The following is a 15,796-nucleotide window of genomic DNA, read 5'->3' as shown; positions in this document are numbered from 1 at the left end:
ATCTGATAATACAATTTGATAACACTCTCTTTCATAATATTAATATATTTCAAGAAATATAATAGAGATTAATTAAGATTGTTTATTTACTTTTATACATCAATGATATTCAATCTGAGTTAGTACTAAAATTATAACTAAGCTAAGAAATAAGATTATTTTCTCTTATATTAATTCTTCTTACACACATCAGTGATTAGTTATTGAAAATAAATTATTATCTTTCTCAAATTATTATTATATCTTCTGAATTCACTTCTTTCACTTCTTTTACTTCTATTGAAGATTCATAAACTCTTTAAGAAATCACTGTGAATCATAAAATCTATGTTGTTTACAATTCAACACAGAATACTCTTTTTCAATTATAATAAATGACTACTTTATTCTTCACATCTGATTCCAGGTCATAAAATTTATGAAAAACTCAACACAAATATCAAGATAAACTATAGAATAATTATCAACAGATTATATTACAGATTACTGAAGAGTTATCTCTCTGCTATAATCACTGCAACTTTATTCAGAAACATTTATTATAAACTGATTATAACTCTGAAGAAATTTTTCAACATCTGAAGTCATCAGAATACAGATAATAAAAGAAAAATAATCAGAAAATTACTACTAAGCTGATAAGTTACTCTATCAGATAACAATTTTTAATAACACTAACTTTCTAATTTGAAGAAAATCATGTAAAAATAATCATATATTAGTACTCTGATTTCACAACTCTTATCTGATAACTTTTATGAATAATTACTTTGTATATATATATCTCTGAATCTTTCTCTTCAATCAATTGAAAACTCTGAATTCTGAACACTTCTTTAAATACTTAATTCAAATCTTCATATTTCACATCAATTCTGTCTTCAGTTCAATCTTGAGATATACTACAAAGTTCATATATAATATCTAGAATCAGAGTTGAAGAATCATTGAAGAGTGTCTCTTACAGTGAATGTATGAACTAGTATAAATAATCTTACATTTATAAGAGTTACATGTTATTATATTGATGAGAACTGAACTTATTAAGAGACATTAATTAAATTTAAATCATTGATCAGTAGTCATACTGAGAATTATATAACAGAGATATTAATAACTGTGATTAAAAATAACTATTAAGATATTAGTCTCAGTCTTTTTACAATTATATCTGATAATACTGTGAATAAGTACACTATGATGAAGAGCTTAAAGCAAAAATTAACTTTGTATTTCTGAAATGATAAACAAGATCATATCTTCTGTATTACTTATATAATTCAACTTGTAATGCAAACACTGATAAAGAATCTTAATATCAAGATGAAGAATAATGAGATATCTGATTCTTGAGATGAGAATGAGATAAAAGCAATTACTTAAGTAACTTTTGCATTCACTTTATAAAAGATAATGTTTTTTGACAATACTTTTTAATATTACTTTTTGATAACACTTTTTAATAACACTACTGTTAATTTTAAATAGATTGATTAATAATTTAAATATCACAGATTTGAAACATTGCTAATGCAATTTGTATCTTCTCTAAATAATAATAACAATTTCATAATATTCAATAAATAAACAAATCAGTCACATCACTGAATATGATACAGAATGTTAGAATATGATGAAGTTTAATATATAAGATAACTGTTCAGACTCTTTGATTATATCAGATAATTGATCATTGAGTGCAATACTCTGATTAGAAAAAGATTCAGATATTAAAACTTTCTGATATGAAGTAAACTCAGTTAAAATATGTGATTAATTTACTGTTTCAGTTTTATAAGATAACAAAGACAGTCTTAATCACTTATACATCAATGCTGTAGTCAGTCTGATGAGTGTATAACAGTTTATTTACTTATCTTAAGAAGCAGTTGAATCACTTAAAAAGAAATTCAGTCTGAAATGATGCTATAGTGCAGGCTATTATTACTGTAAGAAATAAACTAGTATATTACTACAGTAAAACTGAACAATCTTTTACAGAGTACTATACTGTATCAGCTCTATTAAATCTCTCTTATTAAGTTAATATCTACACTTCTCAAGATTGAACAGAGAAGAAATGAGACTTGTATATTAAATTAGCTCAAGACTACTACAATATCAACTATCAGAGATTTGAATAAGCAGATATTTAAGATATGAAGACAGTGAAATACAATTCTCTAGTAAGTAATGATCTTTGATAATACTTCATATCTCATAGAACTATAATACTAACTTTGAAACAGAACTTACATACATTGATTACAACTGAAAATCAGATAAAACTACATACTTGTAAAACTGAATTTAACTGCTATCTTCAAGATAATTTGATAAATTTACATATCAAATCAATTCTAGAGTTATGAAAAATTATTGAGAGTATATATTCAACTATTGCACTGATAATGTGTGATATTCTGATAATTTCATTGATAGAAATGAGAATGAAGTGAAAGTTCAACTCAAGTTAAGATATTTATTACTATCATCAGAGACAATTACAAGGAGAAACAATTAAGAAACTCATTATTATAAAACATGAAATTATCAGATAGTTTAATACCTCTGATCACAGTATATCAGAGAAGTGTAGTTTTCATGAGAAAGTGAAGAATAAACTTGTACAAGAATGTATTTAGTTGTTTCATAAGTATTATCAATAATTATTACCAAATTCTGATTATATAAGTAATTACTGAATGAACTAAATGAGACTGATTTTGATCTTCAGTCTCAGTCTCATTCTGATTTTGAAAGAATGATCATCTTTCACAGTTTATTCTGAGAAATTACTCTCATTTCACTGTTCTTGAATTAAATCTGGTCATTTTTCACATCATTTCTCTCAGAAATGATTCATTTTCAGATTTTTTTGAGGCTTGGTTCTGATGGGACTCACGTCAAGAAATGTATGAGATCAGATTAAATGAGATCAAATGTGAAATTCATGGTCTCACCGGCCAGTCTACTTATTTCTGTATAATGAGAATATTGTATACTTCTTTCACTGTGTCTGATTATAAGATTAAGCATTTTCATTTCACTCTTAACTCAGATATAAGATCATGAATAAAGATCTGTAAATAGAAAGATGTTAAAAGCTCTTCATTTAATATAAGATAGTATAAGACTATAAGCTGAAGTATATAAAGTATAATATAAGATTACTTACTTATCTATACTCAGTAAAGCATTTATAACACTTGTCTTATATATTCACTTTCTCAAAGTTGTGTAAGATTCATTTGAAAAACTCATTTTATATTTATGAGAATGAATATTACTCTGAGTCTGTGAGATTCATCTTTTCACTGATTATTCATAATAACTTCACTTTTTCATGTAGAAATATAGCAGATCTTAAGACTTATTGAAATTTCATTGACTATCTATCTGTGAGTTCATGTTCAATCTGATAATATAATTATATCTGACTTAGTCAGCTGATTGCAGCATCATTTTTTCAGTTATTATTAAAGCTCAATGACTCTAACAGATCTTCTGACTTGATATATTTCATACTCAGATTCTCATTTTGTACAGCAGTCTCAGATAATGTGTATACTTCTGATAAGATTGTGAATAATTGTGATGAGATCTTCAGATTCAGTGTGATTATCTATCTGTGTAAATGTTCAATCTTCTGCTACAGATCTATGACCTAGTTTTCTCTATTCTTATTAATGATAGTTATTATTATTATTATTATTCTTCAATTATAGATGTATGCAGTCAGAGACTATGACATCTACCTGAGAACTTTAGTTCTCAGGGTTTTTTCTATGTCTGTAAAGTTAACTATTATACATTCATCAATTTCAGATATGCAAAATCAGAAAATTCCAGCCCAGAATACAAAAACTGTTTACAAATTGCAGTGTTTTAACATCTTTTGATACTTTGAAACCATTTGACAATATCATGACAAAAGAAAAGAGAAAAAGAACACAGTCTCAAAGATAGACACATTAAATAGATAGATAGAAAGAAATTGAAAGAAAAAGATAAAGAAAAAGATAAAGTAAAGAGAGACTATAATGAAACAAATTATTAAAAGAGAGTGTATAGCTGTTTTAACAGACTATATCTGATTAATTTCCTCCTCTTCATATTCAGATAATTCTGAATTTAGTCATTTTCTTGTAGCTGCTTGAGTTTCTGATAGAAAGTCTATTAAGTATTTAATTCCTGTCTCAGTTGAGAATAAGAATCTTATATTTAATTGATTTAGATCATACTTCTCTTTCAATCTGGCTCTGAGACTATTGTATAATGCACAGTGCATTACAATATGCTCAGGATTCTCATTTGTATTGCAGAATGAGCATTCTATTGAGTCAAATCTATCATCAAATCTTTGTATATAAGATTTGAAATAGTCATGTCCTAGTTTCAGCTGTATTATAGATGAGAATATTTTCTTTTTACATTTAATTGAACAAGATTTCCACTTGGGTTTTGTTTCAAATCTTGAATAATATATACTCTTCTTTTGTTTCTGCCAGCTTTCATTTCACTTGTCTAAACAAGATTCTTTTATTTTTCTCTTTATAAAAGATCAGGACATAATTTTTTGAATAGATCTGCTTAATTCTGCACTCTTTTTTGCAGCTGAATCAGCCAATTCATTGCCATGAATATTCATGTGAGCAGGAACCCAGTGCAGATGAATTATCAGCTTTGATGTTCTTCTCTTTTGAATTTTCAAAACAGAGTTTAAGATCAGTTCAAGATTCATTTGACCATTATGAATCTGACTATTTCTAAGTCTTTTTAAAGCAGCTTGACTATCAGAGAATATTCATACCTCTTTCAAACAATTTCCTCTTTTATAAGATTTTATTTCAATGAGTTTCAAAGCTTTCACTATTGCAAATAGTTCAGCATCAAAGACTTCACATTCAGAGCCTAGATTTCAGAAATCTGAGATAAAATTAATATTATCTTCAGTATAAGCAATGTCTGCACCTAATCTATTCAAGTTCTCATTTTTTAAGCCATCTGAATAAATCAGAATAGAGTCTTTTATATTGATTGTAGAAATTCTCTTTAAATGCTGTTCATATTCTTTCTCTTTTGATAGTTCACTTATTTGTAAGTCTATAAGAGATTCAAGCTTTTCTCTCCAGAGAGATAACTTCTCATGATTAACTTTTTCAACATTTAAAGAAGAAAATTGATTTTTAATCAGAGAGCATAGTCTGTACAGTTGAGAAGGCATTTTCTTTGAAGAATTATTTTCATTTCAATCAAGAAATCTATTCCAATCCAGTTCATTTCCAGAGTTAATTGATGGAAATGAAGAAGAGACTCTTTCTCTGATTATATGATTTGAGCTCATCTTTACAACTCTCAGAGCATAGTTCATACAGGCCTTTTCAAATCTAATAGCAGGAGGAGGAATTGAAGCTTCAATTTCCATTGCTTTAATAGAAGATGATTTGAATGCTTCCAGAATTCTTCTCAAGGCTCTGTTTTGCAGACTTTGAAAGAGTTCAGTGAAATTCCCTTGATTATTCCATCAAACTTGAACTCCATAATCAGCTACTGATGTAATACAGGCTATATATAACTGTCTCATAGCCTGGAAGGATAGATCTCTCTCTGTATTTGATAGTCTGATTATGTTGTTCAATAGTCTTTCTGCCTTGACAGTTCTTTGTTGAATGTGATATTTAAAATTCAACTTGAAGTTTAACCATACTCCTAATCATTTGATATTTACACTGGATTTAATCTCTCTATTTAAAAGAGTTAGAGATAGTTCTTTCTCATTGAGTCTAGAAAAGAAATGAATTAACTCAGTTTTATTCATATCAAATTGAATTTGATTGATGTCTGCTCTAACAAAGATTTTCTTTGCAGCTTCTTCAATTACTTTCAAATTCTCTTTGATAGTTTTTGAGCTGTAGACTAGACCAATATCATCCACATAACTCGGAGATTGCACTATTCTCATATTTCTATTTTTGAATAGATATGCAGTGTATATTGCAAATAAAATGAGTGAGATTGAAGATCTCTGTGATACTCCTATTTTTATCTCAGTCTTATCTTGTTTCATTCCATCAAAGAAGAGTTGTATAATTCTTTTAGACATAAAACAGTTAACTCATTTTATTAGAGAAAGTGGCAGTTTTAATATCTTCAATGTCTGAATTAACTTTGACTTTGAAACATGATCAAATGCTCTCTTTATATCAATAAAAACTGCAGTTGAGACCAGACTCTCATGCTTTGCTATTTGAATATCATGAACAACTGAGAGAACAGTGTCAATTGCAGAACACTGTTTTCTATCTCTCATTTATTCACTGACTAAAAGAGAATCATCTATAGAGCTTATAAAAGATAGTTGAGTAGCTATTATCTTTTCTAAAACCTTTTCTAAACAGTTCAATAGAGATATTACTCTATATGACTTAGGAATTGAAGTTTTTCTATTAGATTTTGCAAGAATCACTCCAGTGGCTTCTCTCCAGCATTCAGAATGATATTCATTTTTCAAGAGATTGAAAAAGAGCTCAAAATATTCATTCTTTAAGTAGAAATATGTATTTTGAATAATCAAGTGATTAATTAAATCAGGATCTGCAGCAGTTTTAACAGAACTTGAGAAGATAGCTGACTCTAATTCATCTTATGTAAGATCAGGCCATTCCCAGTCATTTTCATCAATGTAGTTGAGAAGTGATATATTCTCTTCCTCTGAATCTGAATCTGAATCTGGTGAGTTCTGAAAGAGAATTCTCATGAAAGCTTGACATTTTTCCTCAAAAGAGTTTGCTGTATATGATTCATTCTGAAACTCATATTCTAAGGCTGGAAGTTTTGCTACACTTCTTGTTTTAGTATAGTTAAAAGCTTTAAAAACTTTCTTCTCTTGTGCTTCTTCAAGAAATTTATTCCAGCAGTCTGTTTTAGCTCTTTTGATATCTGAAAAATATTCATTTCTGACAGCTTTGAACTCTTCATCAGATATTACATCATTCTTTCAATCTCTTCTAGCAGTAGCTAATTCTTTCCTTTTAGATGAGATATTCTCATTTCATCAAGGTTTTGAATACTCAGAAGATTTTCTTTTTGAAATATTATCTCTAACACTTGTTAGAATAATAGATGTAATAAGCTTCACTCTATTCTCAAGCATTTCATTTGAGATATCTTGACCAGAATTCCAATATAGCTCATTCTGTCTTTCAGATTTTAGCAGTTTTATACTTTCTTCAACTGCTTTTCAATCAGCTTTTTCAAAGTTATACTGATTAGAGAGAAGAGGATTTTCACTCATTTGTTTTTCACTCAGTTCAATATTAAATTGAATAATCTCATGATCTGATCCTGATGTCTCATTTGAATTAATAAATCAGTTTACAAGTCTTCTTTTCATTAGATTTTGTGACATGAAGGTTAGATCTATAATAGACTTCTGTTTCATGCCTTTTCTAAAGAATGTTTGTTGATCAGACTTATTAACCAAATCTATTGAATGCTCAAAGGTTCATTCAATCAGATTATCAGCTCTCACTGCTCTCTTGTATTCTGAATTTCATCAGAGATGATGCACATTGAAATCTCCTGCAATTATAGAGTTTCTTGATGAAGTTATGTTCAGAAATTCTCTATCAATTGTTCAGATATTGTTATTTTCCTTCAATGACTTTTCATTATAGATATTTATGAGCTGTATAGTATCAAACTCATTTTCTTTATCTATAATATCACCCACCAGAATATCAGGGTCAGACATGATATCAAATCTTAGATTAAATTGATATCTTGATCTCTTTCTTTCATAGATCACTACTCTTGACTTTATCTCAGACTTTTGAGATAAAAAGCAGTAGTAGCTTGAATGAGAAATGACATATTTTTACTCAGCATCAAAATTTGGCTCCTGAAGCAGTATAAAATCAACTTTTTATTCAAATACAATTTGAAGACAAGAATAAATACAATTTGAGTTTCTATCCACATTATTTTGAATAAATGTGATTTTTGAAGAGTTTTTAAACTTTTTTTATTGTTTTTGTTGTATATTCATACTAAAAGAGAGTAGGATAGAATCTAATCACTATCATCAGATAGTAGATTATAACTGTTCTGAAAAGTAGGAATCTCAACTGCTTGCATTATATCTAGTTTATCATCAGAGTCATTTCTCAATTCTCTAATCTTAACAGAAGTTTGAGAATTCAAATTCTATTTACATTTAGCTGGAGAGTTGAAGTTTGAAGACTTAGATAGTTGAGAGTTTCTTCTTTTTAAGCTTACAGTTATGAGTTTACTGGCTTGACTCTTCTCTTCAGTTCTAGATTGACTTTGAGCTTCATCTTTTCTCCAGTTCTTTTGAGTTCTAGAAGTAAACATACATTCTTTTGAGCTAGATGCATGTTTTTCTTTGCAGTTAGAGCACTTAAGCAGAGTATATTGACAAATTTCACCTCTTTTTGAGCATATTTCACATTTATGCTCACTAGTTTTGTGATCTCTGGCACAGAATGCACATTTTGAGTCTCTAAAACATGAGATTGCAAAGTGTTCATATCTTTGACAGTTTGAACACTGTGTTTGAGCTTTGAGGTTCATTCTTGAGTCTTTGTATTCATGAACTCTCATTTTCAAATCTGCTACTCTTACTTCAGAGATCTTTGACTGTTCAAGTGTTTTTATATATACTAGAACAGAGGCATTTCTCCTGCTTTGTCTGAACTCAATTGAATTTAGTCATACAGGCTTCTTTCTCAGTTGAATAGAGTTGTATTCTTCCAATTCATTTTTGAGAAGTAGCATTCCTTCTTCACAGTCAAAAATTTCAACTGAAATATTATGAAGAATGAATTTGTCTCACTTTTCATCTCTTTCAGATAGAATTATTGTGTTTAGCAAAGATTCTACTGCTGACTTTCAGAGATTCTCATTCTGAATAAGAAATTCAGCACTGAATTCAGGCATTGTAGTCAGAATAATAAAGTTTTCAAAGAATGATAATTCAATTGAAGCTATAACTGGTTTTTGAACTTCAATATCAGTCATCAACTGAGAAAAGAACTGCTGATTAATTTCATTTCTGATTCTGAAAATGAGATTTGAGTTTAGCTTGTTTCTTTGCAGAATATCCTGGTTTAAGACTTTGAGAATAAGTCTTCTATTTCTGGAGATTTGAAAGTTTTTCTCTTTTTGCATTTTCTTTTTCACTTTTCTATGAATAGAGGCATGAGCAGTATTCTTCTCAGTTTTCTCAGGATTTTGAGCAGGTTTTGAGACAGCAGGTTTAGAGATAGCAGGTTTAGAGACAGCAAATTCAGCTGCTTGAGCATATGTTTTCTTCTGATTCAAAGAAGAAGAAGAAGAAGAAGTAGAAAAGAAAGAAGAGCAAACTGAAGAGTCAGTGATTGTATTAGAAATTTTCAAAGTTTTTTGAACTGTGTTTGAAATTCTAAGTTTGAACTTGATCACTTCCTGTAGTTGTCTAGCCTGAGCATGAAGAATTAACAGAACTTCTTCATTCATCTCACTCAGACACTGCTTTTCAAGAATTTTACTTGCTTTTTCAAGTTTCTATATTTCAAGAACTTATTGTTTCTCTATCTCTTCTTTCTTTCTTCTCTTCAGAATTTCAATCTCAGAAATAGCATTTGAGAAAGCATCTTTTTCCACATCAACTGAGTGTACTTTTGAACTCATTGTTCTTACTCAATGAAAAGTTGGTCAGACTAATTCAATTGAGATATTTATTAAACTCTTTTGAATTGAAAAGTTGGTCAGACTGTTTCAATTAAGAGGTTTCTAAGTCTGTTTTCAATTGAAAAGTTGATCAGACTATTTCAAAAGAAGAATTGCAGACTTTTGTGTATAAAACACCTGATTTTTTTCACACTAGTTCAGTAACTAGGTTAGATTTTTGAAGAGAATCTAATAAACTAAAATTGATTTTTAAGATAAATCAATAAAATCTTTACAATCTCTTTCTTAGAATACAGTGAGGAAAAGTATGATATCAATTGATAGTAAATCAGATGATATGACAGTTTTTGAGAGAAAAACTGACAAAAAATAAATCAATTTTTTGAAGAGATGTGGTTCGGAAGAACGTACGACCGTCGGATAATAACGCGGCCGCTTCCGAACTACTAGCGTACGAATGTAAAGAGGGCCCTAGCAGCCACTAATTAATTTAGTGTATGAGATTCAATATATAAGAAGCCGGCGTACGCCTGTAATCATATGCTGGCTTAAGCAACCTTTGAATCACATCTGATAGCATGTCTAAAAATTGGTGAGAAGTGCAGGCTCCTTCAGGGCATGATAATTCCATCTATGAAGTGATTTGTAGTTATCATGTCAGTGTGGTCCTAGAACACCTCAAAAGATAGTGTACAAAGGGCGGTGAGTGGAAGAGCATCTGATTGATGCTGCTTCACTTGTTGGGGGAAAACTCCACACCCAGGCGAATGCCACGTATGTGAACAGATGAGGTGTGAGAAAAGGGATGGGAGCAGTGAACCAGATTCAAAGGAGACCGCTCTCCACCCAAAGGGATAAAAGGGGGGGGTGGCCACCACCGGAGTCGTACGATGATAATATAACGATATAGTGATATAACGATACAGCGATATAGTGATATAACAATACAGCGATAACAATAGACATCATATGATCAACAAGAAACCACTGAAATGGATATCTTCCCTAGCTGATATGAACAACACTCTTCTCTGCTATCTGAACTGGAAGGTATGCAGAACCTCTCAGAGAGTTTACTCAAAGTAGTAAGAAAAGCAGCTGAGACTGCTGAACTGGAATCAAAGCTCTGTACATGTACAAGGATTCTAAACAAGATTGAGGTCTTGCATACACAGTGACAGGCTGAGACAGAAGTTAAACAACAATTGACATTCACTGCAGATCAGGCATTCACTATGAAGAGCTTCACTGACACAATCATCATCATTAATAAGAATAGAGAAAACCAGATCTTAGATCTGTAGCAGAAGATTAAATATTTATACAGACAGATAACTACACTGAACCTGAAGATTCTATCATAATCATTCATAACCTTTTCAGAAGTATACACATCATCAGAGACTGCTGCACAGGATGAGAATCTGAGTATGAAATATATCAAGTCAGAAGATCTGCTGAAGCTATTAAGCTTTAATAGTAACTGAAAAAATGATGCTGTAATCAGCTGACTAAGTCAGATGCAATCATATTATTAAATTGAATAAGAACTCACAGACAGACAGTTAACAGAATTTTAATAAGTCTTAAGATCTGTCACATTTCTACACAGAAAAGCAAAGTCATTATAAATAACTGATAAAAAGATGAATCTCACAGACTCAGAGTAATATTCATTCTTATGAATATGAAATGAGTTTTTCAAATGAATCTTACATAACTTTGAGAAAGTAGATATATAAGACAAGCATTACAAACACTTCACTGAGTGTAGATAAGTGAATAATCTTATATTATACTTCACACACTTCAGTTTACACTATCTCACATTGAATGAAGAGCTTTCAATATCTTTCTATTTACAGATCTTTATTCATGATCTTATATCTGAGTTGAGAGTGAAATGAAAATGCTTAACCTCATAATCAGACATGATGAAAGAAGCATATAACATTCTCATTATATGAGAATAAGTGAGTCAATTGTGACAGAAAATACTGCAATCAAGTATATCTCAGCAGAGAATGAGTAATCAGACTTCTATAATACAAGTCACACACTCAGACATGATGAATCTAGATCTGAATGTCATTACTAAAGCACTGAATTCTCTGAAAAAGAGATTCTCTGAGTGAAAATCTTGATATTACAAGCATCAAGCTTGTTTCAACTGCAGACATCAAAATCATGATATAAAAGATTGCACTCAGCATGCACAGTTAAAAAACTAGCAGAATCAGTGAGCTCAGAGATACTCACTGATATTCTATAAAAAGCCTTTAAAGTGAAAGAGATGCCTGTGTTAGATGACTCTCTGAATTCTATGAATACAAAGAAGAAGCAGACTTCTGAATAAGATGTAAGTGAGAATAATGAAGTAAACACTCATCTCAATGTCTTAAGACCTGAAATGTTAATGTATAGAGAGCACTTGAATAAGAATTAAGAGATGACTGTAAAAGTGTTAGCAGATACAGAAGCTTCTATATAATATATTGATAATTATATGATCTGAAGATTGAAAGAGGTCTGCTGAGTGAAGAATTCTCAATACATAAGATTATCTGATAATTAATATCTGATATCATCTGTAAAAGTAAGAGTTCCCTTGCACTTCAGAGAATAATCTTGCTATATTTGAGCATGAGAGCTGCAGAACATGAAATATAATCTTATTCTCAGACTTAATTAGTTTCAAAGGTTCAACTCACAGATTCAATGACATACATGCTATATATAGTTGACTGATAGGAAGAAAATGATTCATATGATTCTATTAACTGATATGAGAAGGACATTTCACACCTCTGATATAGAAGAATTAAATCTGCTTATACATTAACAAGCAAAGAGAATGATTCATAAGATCTCATCTAAAAGCATTCTGTATGTCATATGAGACCTGAAAGCAGAGAAAATCAAGATAAAGAATATACAGAAGAACAAGCATATGAAGAAGCTTCTGAAGAAGTATGAAAAGGTCTTTTAAACAGATCTTTCATCAGAATTGTCATCAGAACAAGAATTTGTACATGAGATTAACACAGAGAATGCAAAACCAGTCAATCAGAATGTATACTCTCTATCACAAATGCATCTTAAAGAACAGAAGTGTCAGATCACTGACCTTCTAGAATGTAGTCTCATATGACTCTTATCAAGTGTGTGAGGCTTTCCAGTTCTATTTGTGAAAAAGGTGAATGAGAAGTGATGAATGTGTATTGATTATCAAGCACTTAACAAGCTTATGATTAAGAATGAATATTCACTGTCACAGATTCAACAACAGTTGAATACAGTTGAAAACATCTGATATCTATCAAAGATCAATCTTCTCTCAGAATACTGGCAGATCTGTGTAGATGAACTGTCAGTCTCATGAACTGTATTTAATATATAATGAGAGAAGTTCAAATTCCTAGCAATGCTATTCAGTCTGACAAATGTGTTCATCATCTTTTAAATAATGATGAATATAATTCTTCATAAACAGAATGAAATCTCATGCCTTGTATATCTTAATGACATTCTAGTCTTTTCAAACTTATACAATGAATATCTGAAGCATCTTGATAAAGTGCTTATAACTCTGACAGAGTATAAGCTCTACATCAAATTAATCAAGTATGTGTTTGAAATGAAAGAGTTGAAGTTTATAGAATATGTAGTGAGTGATGACTGTATACACCTCATCTCAGAGAAATTGAATGTCATAGTGAATTGATCACAGTCAAGAAATGTACATCATATACAACAGTTTCTTGAGTTGGTCTCATACTACTGCAGATTCATTAAGAATTTCACATGAATATCTGCATCACTCTCAGATCTCTTAAGAGAAACAGATGTAAATCTGTGAAAGAAGAAGTTTCATTCAATTATCTGAAATGCTGCATGTGAAGAGGCTTTTCTCACACTGAGAGAATGTATAATAACATTCTCAGTGCTTATTCAATCAGATCATGATAAACCTTTCTACATCAAGACAGACATATCTGAATGAGCTATCAGAGACACTCTTCTACAGATGAGTAAGAACAGCAAGCTGCATCTGATAATATACAATGATAGAAAACTATCAGACACTGAGCTCAATTACTCAGTGCATGAAAAGGAATTGCTAGCAATCAAGCACACACTGATGTTGTGAAATAGATATATCAATAACAGGCATATAACAATAGTGATTATAAATCATGAAAGTCTCATCTATCTACAATCAATGATAAAACCTTTCAAATACTTAGCACATTGAATCTCAGAGTTTCAAGTGTACAATCTTCATATCAAATACTGAAAGAAATTGAACACAGTGATGCCTGACACAATCAGTCACAGACTCAATTTCATAAGTGAGAGTTCTACAAACCAGGCATAAGGAACATTCATGTTAAACATGCTGAGAGAATGCAAGGAATCAGAATGAGTGAACATTATGATCTCTTGCTTAAAGAATGACAAGGTGTTGAATGACAAGTGTCTCGCGAAAGTAGTAGAAAAGATGCTTTCAAACTTCAAGCTGGGGAAATTGAGAAAGAAAAACAACATTGTGCTTTACTATGATCTAGAATATGCAGAAGCTCTCTATCTAGAATCTTCATTTCAATGTGACTTAGTGACTCACATGCACAAGGAATTCAGCCACTTAGAAAGCCCTGAACTCATGAGTGTACTTGAATCAAGAGCATACTGGCCAAGCATGGCTGAGAACATTCAGGTGTACACTCACAAGTGCCTGAATTGCCAGGTCACAAAAGAATCTAAGAAAGAGTTAGAACATGAGAAAGTGCAACACCAGATGAAGTGTATAATATAATCATTTGAATGATGAAGAGTGAACCTCATAGACATATTACTGTGAACATCAAATGGAAATTAATGAATAATCACTGCTATTGATTACACTACTGACTGACCAGTTGTGAAAGCAGTTTCAGAGGCAATAGAGAAGATGATAGTGAAGTTTCTACATAATGAGATCTATGTTAACTATGAAATGCTGTGTGAGATTCTAACTGATAACAGTGTGAACCTCATGAGAGAAGTGATGAGGCATTTTGTGAGCCAGTTACAGACAAGACATTGTAGAACAATGTCATATCATCTGCAGACAAATGAGAAGATGAAACACTTGAATGAAATCTTGAGCAACATGCTGATGAAATATCTAGTGAACAAGCCTACAAGACTATGAGATGAATATCTCAGGCAGGCGCTGTTGACCACACAGATTTGACAGTATGCAGTCTTCAAGTGTTCATCATTCTATCTGTTGTATGAATTGCATCCGCGCATTCCAGAGAATGCTTTGAAAAAGATGAGGGAGAAAACAGCAGTTACAGACACAGCAGTCACAGACACAACAGTCACAGACATAGAATTAAGATTGAAAGAGATCAGTCATGCACATGTAAAAGCTAACAAGTTACTTCTGAACTGAGCAATTCAATTGAAAAGAATATGAGACTCACTTGTTAAGAAATCAAGTCTCAAGATGAGAATGTGAGTTCTCATATATAATAAGAGTTCTGAGAAGTTTCAATCTAGATGGTTTGAGTTATATAAAATACTCAAATCACATTCTCTGAAAACATACACATTGAAAGAATCAGAGAAACAGGTCTTACACAACTTAATCAATGATTCACAACTTATAGAAGTAAAGATATAAGACTTAAGCAGATTATAATTATTCACAGCACTATTATCAGTGTTAAAAAAGAAGAAGCTTACAATTGAAAAGTCTTGCAAAGTAAGAGAAATCATAGACACTTACAAATCAGATGATCTCACTTATTTCAATCTTTTCATGATTATAAGGAAAGAATGAGAAGAAATGAAGAAATCAGATAAATATCACACTTCAATAAGTGATGAGACTGTAGCTGATTGTATGATAACACATCATAGACAGCAGATGCAACACAGTAAAGAGCAGTCTCAAAGCAGCAGACTTATACATGAGTCAGATCACAGAAGGAAAAGAAATTCAGAGTTGAATTTAACTGTTTACATCAGTTCAATCACAGAGATTACAGAGAATGAACTATCTGAAACATCTGTGAACACATGAGACTAAGTTATCTCAATCTCTGAGAACACT

Source organism: Blastomyces dermatitidis, assembly GCF_000003525.1.
Source record: "Blastomyces dermatitidis ER-3 genomic scaffold supercont1.9, whole genome shotgun sequence".
NCBI lineage: Eukaryota > Fungi > Ascomycota > Eurotiomycetes > Onygenales > Ajellomycetaceae > Blastomyces > Blastomyces dermatitidis.
This window is presented reverse-complemented; position numbering follows the sequence as displayed.